This window comes from Mixophyes fleayi, chromosome 3 (genome assembly GCF_038048845.1).
Source record: "Mixophyes fleayi isolate aMixFle1 chromosome 3, aMixFle1.hap1, whole genome shotgun sequence".
In the NCBI taxonomy this organism is placed as follows: Eukaryota; Metazoa; Chordata; class Amphibia; order Anura; family Limnodynastidae; genus Mixophyes; species Mixophyes fleayi.
The window spans coordinates 122,472,538-122,481,385 of NC_134404.1; positions in this window are offsets into that span (position 1 = coordinate 122,472,538).

The window sequence follows — 8,848 nt, forward strand, 5'->3', positions numbered from 1 at the left end:
ATGAATGGACGACAACAGTCAGGTTGTTGGAGAATGGGAGCCGAGGAAAAGAGAGATTTTAAAGTAGCAAAGGCTTGGGTGGCTTCCACAGACCATATTTTGGCATTCGCAGACTTCCGGGTCAGGGCGGTGATAGGTGCCACAAGAGTAGAGTCTCCTTTAATAAACTGGTGGTAATAATTGGAGAAGCCTAGGAACCGTTGTGTAGCCTTCAGGCCAGAGGGCTGAGGCCACTCTAGAATGGCCTTTAACTTGGTGGGATCCATTTGCAATCCTGTGCCAGAAATGATGTAGCCTAAGAAAGGAACTTGTTTCTGTTCAAAGGTACATCTTTCTAGTTTGCAATATAGATGGTTCTTTCTAATCCGAGACAGAACCTCCAGGATATGTTTACGATGTGATACCAAGTCTTGGGAGAAGATGAGGATATCATCTAGGTAGACGACCAAAAACTGATACAACAGGTCATGAAAGAGTTCATTCATAAAACCTTGAAAAACAGCTGGAGCATTGCACAACCAAAAGGGCATGACCAAATATTCAAAGTGACCATCCTGGGTGTTGAAGGCTGTTTTCCACTCATCCCCCTCCTTAATACGCACCAAATTGTAGGCTCATCTTAGGTCCAATTTAGAGAAGATGGTAGCCCCTCCTTAATACAATCAAATAATTCTGAGATTAATGGTAATGGGTACCTATTCTTTACGGTGATGGCATTTAAACCTCGGTAGTCGATACAAGGGCGGAGGCCCCCATCTTTCTTTTTCACAAAGAAGAAGCCTGCCCCAGCAGGGGAAGAAGATTTTCGGATGAAGCTCTTTCTCAGATTATCGTGGATATAGTCCTCCATAGCCTTGGACTCGGGGACGGAGAGTGGGTACACTCGGCCTCGGGGTACTGGTTTGCCAGGAATTAAGTTGATGCTACAATCCCAAATTCTATGTGGAGGGAGTTTCGTAGCCTCCTGTTCATAAAAGACATCGGCAAAGATTTAATAGGGCTCAGGAAGAAGGGCCAAAAGCAATCTCTTGTGGCATTTGGGATCTCCCTGAGGAACCACTTTTGAAAGGCAATGAGAAAAACAATGTTGTCCCCAAGATAAGATATGACCAGACTGCCAGTCAAGGTTAGGGGAATGGAGATGAAGCCACGGTAGTCCAAGGATGACTTGATTAGTAGATCTTTGAATTACGAAGAAGGAGATACTCTCCTGGTGGAGTGCTCCAATCCAAAGAAGAAGAGGAGTGGTGCATACAAGGATGGATCCTTCAGGAATTCTTCCCCCATCGATGGCTAAAAGGGAGATAGGTTGTTCTAAGGCTTGCGTGGGAATGGAGAATTGCCTTACCCAGGCAGCAGAAATGAAATTCCCGGCAGCTCCGGAGTCTAGGAGGGCTAAATGAGAAAAGGTATGATGTCCTGACTGTAAAGAAATAGGAATGGTGAGACAATCATTATTATAAAGGATTGAGGGAGACTGAGTAAGAAGGCCCAACGACACAGCTCCCGAACATGTCAGGCCCTGTCGTTTCCCAGATGCTTGGAACAAGAATTCAGAAGATGGCTGCTCTCTCCACAATATAAACACAACTTGTTACTAAATCTCCTCTCTCTCTCTTCGGCCGACAGTTGGGTCCTTCCCAATTGCATCGGTTCTTCGGGCGGAAGAACAGGTGTTTGGAAGTTAGGGGCTAAACGGATCATACTGCACTTTAGCCTTCTCAGAAAGAAAATTTCCCAGCAACAGCTCAAATTGAATGGAGCATTGGTTCAGGAATCCTCTGAATTTTAGAAGTTGCTCTTGGTTAGCCTCCTGTTTGTCCATTCTTCCCACTAAATGCTCCAGTAGATCTTTAGCCGCTGGATCCATGGTCAGAGCAAACTGTAACGGATTACTGGATAACACTACTAATCTTGATTAGCGCTGGTTTACCTGAGGTGCCGAGTCTAACGATCTCCCCGGTATTCACCAAGAACCGCCGCAAGGCGGGGTGGGCTTTGCTGCCAGGAGTCGCAGGTCGCGGTCCTCAGGTTTGCCCCAAGATGTAGTACAGCAGAATAGGAGCAGGACGAGAATAGTCGGACAGGACGGGTCGGTACACAGGGAGGCAATGCAGACAGAAACAGGAGGCAATCTCGGAGTCAATCAAACCGGGTCGGTACACGGGTCACCAGAACAGAAGCGTAGTCAGCTAGCTGGGTCAGTACACAGGAATGGCAGATAAACGTGTAGAGAGAGGAGCGTGAAGCAATCCGAGTCAGGAGCACAGGCAATCAGGGTGGTCAGCAAGCCAGGTGGGTACACAGTAGAAACAGAATCCAGAAAGGTCAGCAAGCCGGGTCGGTACACAAGAGGTCAAATACACAGGGAGCAAGCCCAAGGAGGAACAGGAATCAGGAGCCAAGAACTGGTAAGTTGCTCTGACACCCCTAAGGTGTCAGAGTACTGTTTATATAGGAAGCCCCTGTTTGAATTCCCCACTCCTGGTCTTGCAGTCATGTTACCGCCGAACCCGGAAGTGCAGCTTCCGGGTCCGACGGAGCGAGGAAGGGTAAGTATCGTTACAGCAGCGTGAGAGGAAGATGAGTCTTGCAGGCGCATTGAGTATAGAGCAGAGGGGGAAGAGATGGGAGTTGAGGAGGCCGGTGAGGAGGAGGTTGCAGTAATCCAGGCGGGAGATGATGAGTGCGTGGATGATAGTCGTATGTACAGTATGCATTAAGAACATACTGATTTATGTATTTCATGTAAAAAAAAAACAGTTTAAAAAATGTAAATGTATTTTTAGTGAGGATTATGGTATTAAGAGTTGCTAATGTATTTAATGTTTTTCCATGCAATCTGATGGGCCATTACATTGCACACAAGGATGTGTGTATCCTGCAATGTGTTCTGTCTGTCTGCATACTTCAAGTACTGTATAGCCAGAGCATACTTATACCCATATTTAAATTGAAACGTTTCTTGGAAGCCTACTTGAATAAGAGCATGTGTGCCTGCAATTTATGCCCAATTTAAAAAAAAGCAAATTGTGTCAACATTGTGTTCCAAGATGAACTGCCTTATACATGCACACACTTACCTGTGTTTTTAAGTTGTATCACTTGCACCAGCTACAGGGCAAGTGCCGATTACTAGTGATGATAGCAGTGTATGCATGCTAGAATGTGTTTACAGTGAGAAGCAACTGTAAAAATGTATTTCATGTACAGCAGATATTCCGAACATCCTAATAATTGTATTTTATGGAGAATTTTTTTTTACATTTTTATTTTTTGTTTTATGTTTTCCCATTAATAACTTAACAGGTGACATTAATTGAATAGTTATATTTTTCCTGTGGGTTCTTTTATGACTTGATATTCCACATATGTATTGGACGTATCCTGCAGTGTATTGTTTGTTAGAGCAGAGTGAACCTAGACCTATATTCATTAACAGATGATGCTTCAGATCCTTTCCTTGCTGAATGTGGACGTGTGTATGCGCGATATACGTGCATTTTTTAAAAAACACACATTACGTAAATTTTGCTTTATTTAATGAAGCGTCTATTTTATAAAAAATTCCTAGTTGTCTGTCTTCTAAAACTATAATGAGTTGCATACAGATGTGCAGTTAAAAAACTTGGGTACTGGTACGAAATTTGGGATGGGAAACCTCACATCACCGTGTCCACAGTACCCTGCTTACAAACAAAACCTACCGTACAATCACACACATACTGTATAACACATAACAAAAACCTAATATTTAGCTATTTCTCCCACCCTGCCAATATTTCTCAGTGTGGGCTAGGGCTATCCACGGAGGGGTAGCTAGGCAGAGGTCAGCGGTACACAGGATATGCAGCAGATGATGAAACACAGCTATTACCACTTGGAGGTGAAACGGATCAGCGGAGGTCAGCGGTGCATGCAGGATAGGTAGTGGACGTTCATCACAGCGATTACCACTAACGTGTGAAACAGGTAAGCAGAGATTAACGGTACACAGGATATGCAGCAGACGATGAACCCCAGCTATTACCACTTGGAGGTTGAATGGATCAGCGGAGGTCAGCGGTGCATGCAGGATAGGTAGCAAGCATTGATCACAACGAGGAGAAAGGAGCTGCTTCAGGCCAGGTGAAGACTCGAAGAATCAGCACTGAAAGGTGAGGGGAGGAGCCTTATAAAGGAGTACTGACCAATGACCAGATAGGCAAGGTAACACAGGTGAGACAGTTGCACAGGAGCAGACTGCTGCTGACAGGACAGCATGCACAAAGTGGAGAATCAGGGTGAGGGCAGGCATGCTGATCCTCGAGTGGAGATACCAGGAGACCGGTGTGTGACATTTGCATTGCATGTAAATCCATGTTTGGGTAAACAAATTGCATCCCGATTCTAAAAATAGCTCGGACCTCAGTGGGCTGGATTACCCTGTTAGGCTGTGTTCAAATCTGTATAAACAGCACTGTTTTGTATTGAAAATTGTCCTTCATGTTCCATCTGACCTGCTCCCCGGTACCTTCAACCAGGGTGAACAAATAAACTTCACTTGCTTCAAAGACCTGCTTGGAAACTTCTCTATCCCTGTGACCTACAGATTAGACACAAAATCTAATCCATTCCCGGCTGTTTCTGAGGTTTGGACACAGCATTCAGTACCACCACTCTGCCCACTACCCAGCAGCTCTGGCCAAAGTGATAGGCCAGGGGGATCCATCCACAGCAACCCTGATCCACAGGAAGAGGTCAGGAAAACCACCAAATACACCAGTAACGAGACACACTCGCAGCGCCAGTTACCCAGAAGAAACCCGGTTCTGGATGCCGGTAAAGGAGTCCAGTGGCGGCAGCATTTGTAAGCCCCTCCAACTGCGGTGAGAGAGAGCATTTGGCATAACGAAAGGGAACATTGGCAAAGTATGCCCAGACGGTTCTCAGCAGCAACAGACAGGGTGGCATAGACGGTCCATCCTGTCACAACCTGTAATATCAAAAGCTGGTTATCATAGTTTTTCTTTAGGAAAGTATTTACTGTACAGTCAGGGGTACAGGTGAAACAACTTAGGAGTTCTGTATGACAATTCATGTTCATGCAACGGGAAGTCTATGAGTCTACATGTCTCAATCTCACTACTTTCTCAACTTTTATATAAACTTAGCTATTCTGGTGTGGAAAGCGACAGTTTCTGGATTAGATTTTTGTAGTCAATGTTTCTTGATTAAAAAGTGCCAAAACTCAAAATGGAGCAACTCATGCTGAAGGAAAAGGGAAGTTCCTGGATGTACACATGCAGGGCCTGATTAAGGGTCACAGCCGCCCCAGGCTACTACACTAGTTGCCCCACCCCCCCCCCCCCCAGTGTGTGTGTGTAAATAAATTTGTTTTATATATATATATCTATATATATATATATATATATATATATATATATATATAAATATATATATAGATATATATCTGTAAATAAAATTGTAAAACATTAATACATAAAACACACTTCATTATGCACTTCCTCTCTTACCTGATCTTGCAGCATAGACTACCTGGTGTTCTCTTTTGCTTGTTCTTAGAGTGTTGTCCGTTGGCTTCTGGAAACTTGGGAGCCCTGTATTTAAAAAAAATTGCAAAAAATATTGCAAAAATTGTATTATAGTGCAAAATTTTAACAAACCCTGAATGATACAAAACAACCCCCTAGTACAGACAATAAAATATATGAAAATTATTTACACTCCTATAGTAACATCTACCAGCCCTGTCTATCTAGTATTTAGTATTCTAGTGACCGCTGAAACCACAGTCAGCATCAACATCACCGCCACACAATACAGAAATCCTGCCCCCTACAAGCTATTTCATCACCTCCCCACCAATTCATCCCCCCTGTCATTTTTATCAACCCGCACCAGACAGTTTATGACCCCACCTATCCAATTCACTAACCCCCCCCCCCCCCCCCCCCGTAGCCAGTTCCTTACCTCCCCATTGCTTTTTCATTAATCTCCCCTATCCAATTTATTAACCTCCCCTCTAGCCAGTTCATTACCTCCCCATTTTCACTTCATTAATCCCCCCCCCTCTAGCCATTTCATTAACACCCCCCATCCAATTGATATGCCCCTCTATCCAATTCATAAGCCGCCACTCTAGCCGGTTCATTAATCCCCATTTTCACTTCATTAATCACCCCCCTCTAGCCATTTCATTAACTCCCCCATCCAATTCATATGCCCCCTCTATCCAATTCATAAGCCCCCCCCTCTAGCAAATTCATTAATCCCCATTTTCACTTCATTAATCCCCCCCTCTAGCCAGTTCATTAATCCCCATTTTCACTTCATAAATCCCCCCCTCTAGCCATTTCATTAATCCCCCCATCCAATTCATAAACCCCCCCTCCAGCCAGTTCATTACCTCACCATTTTCACTCCATTAATCCCCCCTATCCAATCCATACTAGCAGATCATTAATCCCCCCATATCCAATTTATAACATCCCCCCCAGTCATCTCCCTCCTCTCCACATCCGATGTGTCACCCCCCTGACATTTAACAAGCACTTACCTTGCTGTCTTCTGTTCTCCTCTGACCAGACACCGGCGCTTCTGTCATCTTCACACGCAGCTAACAGCATCCGACGCTGTTAGCTGCGGGCGCGCTCTGTGTGATTAGTGTGGTCACATGAGATGTGAGATCTCACGTGACCACACTAAGCAATAAACTGATAGGGCAGCTAACAGCGTTGGATGCTGTTAGCTGCATGATTGGGTACAGGAACATGCGGGACCGCCCCTTTGAGACGAGGGGCGGCCCCATTAGAGGAGAAAGAAGCCGATCACCGGCACTTGAAGAAAAAAAAAACGAAAAAAAAAAAACAGCTTGTCAGTGTTCCGCGCTGCGCCCCCCAGGACTCAGTGCCCCAGGCTGCAGCCTGATCAGCCTAGTGGTTGATCAGGCCCTGTACACATGCACATCTTTTATAGTCATTTTATGTTTTTACAACCAGACCAATTTTCACATTTATGCAGTGCTACTCCTTGCATAACATTTGTATTTCTTAGACTTTACATAGCAAAGCATAAACATAAATGCTCAATAAAGAGTGTATTTTTTTAGAGATTGTATAGCAGTTTATTGCTGTGTGTCATAGAACTGTGGAAGAATAGGTGCTGAGACGTATCCATCGGCTTTACCATAAGTTGGATGTCAGCTGATTCTTTAATCAGCATCAGGTGAAAGTACACTGTACTATAGTATGCTTTTCTGACTATAAGGTGCAGAGTTGGGCTGCTTTGAATCATGATTTTTAAAATACTTCTGCACCATTTCTAGCAATATATTTCACTTGTTTTAATAGTAGAGATGAGTGGATCAGATTATTTTAAATCAAATATATCCAAAACATGACTAGGTTTCTTGTGCCAAAATCGGATCTGAAAAAAGAGACAAAACATAATTTCCAAGAATATGTCGGAACTTACAAACAGTTGTTTATTCTGTGATCTGCACGATAATTGGATGAAAAACCTGTAGTGTGTTCCTAGCTGTAGACAGGGTGAAAGAGGCAATTTATATTATATAGCAAGCAATAGCTGTGATTTACTGATTTTATTGAAGTTTATGTAGAGATCAGTCTGATAGAATAGTGTGCTGATCAATTGGGTGTTTAGAGTTTAGAGTAGTGGCTACTGGTTGTTGTTACAGCATATATAATAGTCTCTGAGCAGCACACACCAAAAAACAAATAGACTTTTTGCTTTTAAAAGCAAAAGTGTTTGAAGCAATTTTGTGAGGGGATGTATCAGTGAGTGTGACAGCTGTATTTACTGAAGAAAAAAAGGGTGTTGTATGACTGTGAGCAGCACACCCCAAAATACAGATGTATTTCTTGTTTTTAAATTCCAAAGTGTTTCTAGTCAAAGCAATTTTGTGAGGGCAGTCTCAGTGGTATCTTTATTAAGAGGGCAAAAATCAGGGTGTTTTTTTGAGTGTGAGCAGCACCCAGTGCCGGATTAAGGGAATAGAGGCCCCTGGGCTAAGGGGGCCTCCATTCCCCCGTGAGAACTCCCCACCCTCCCGTGATCCGAGCTGCCCGCCCCCCCCCACCGGCACTTACCTCCTTCTCGGGCGCGCTGTACGCTCTTTACTGCGGAGATCTCGTGAGAGTGAGACTCACGAGATCTCCTCAGTAAGGAGACTACAGCTCGCTGGGGAAGGACCGCAGTGAAAGTGCTCAGCAGCACTGATCGTGCCGGGGGCGCCCCCGACCGATCAATACTGCTGCTGAGCACTTTCATGGGCCCCCTGGATGCCATAGGCCCCTGGGCTGTAGCCCAGTTAGCCCTATGGTTAATCCGGCCCTGGCAGCACCCCCCAAAAAACAAATATATTTCTTGTTTTTAAAATACAAAGTGTTGGGGCATGAAGGAGGCCAACATTAATGGAGGACGTGTATTACAGGAGCTCTTCCATTGCTGAGCAGAAAATACCTGATTTCAGGGCATCTCCTTCCCTCAATTAGTCAAAAACAATGAGAGTGCATTACAGTTGTTGCGGGCATACATCGGTAGTGATCACACTAGCATCCTGCTGTTATACCTGGCACACACCTGCTGAAGCAGTTTCTGCTAAGCCGTGAGGCCAGGACGTTCCATAGGCCAGGAATCACCATCATCCCACAGCGGGTAAAACTGCAAGTCCAAAGCACCTGTGTCCAACTGCAGTCATCTGCAGGGAGTACATACCACACTGACAGGGGAAACTTGCACCTGCAGTCCATGACCTGAGCAGCTCCGCGGCAAACAGGTGACTCCCCTGACTCACTATCCCTGCACTGACAGGCTAAGTGTCACA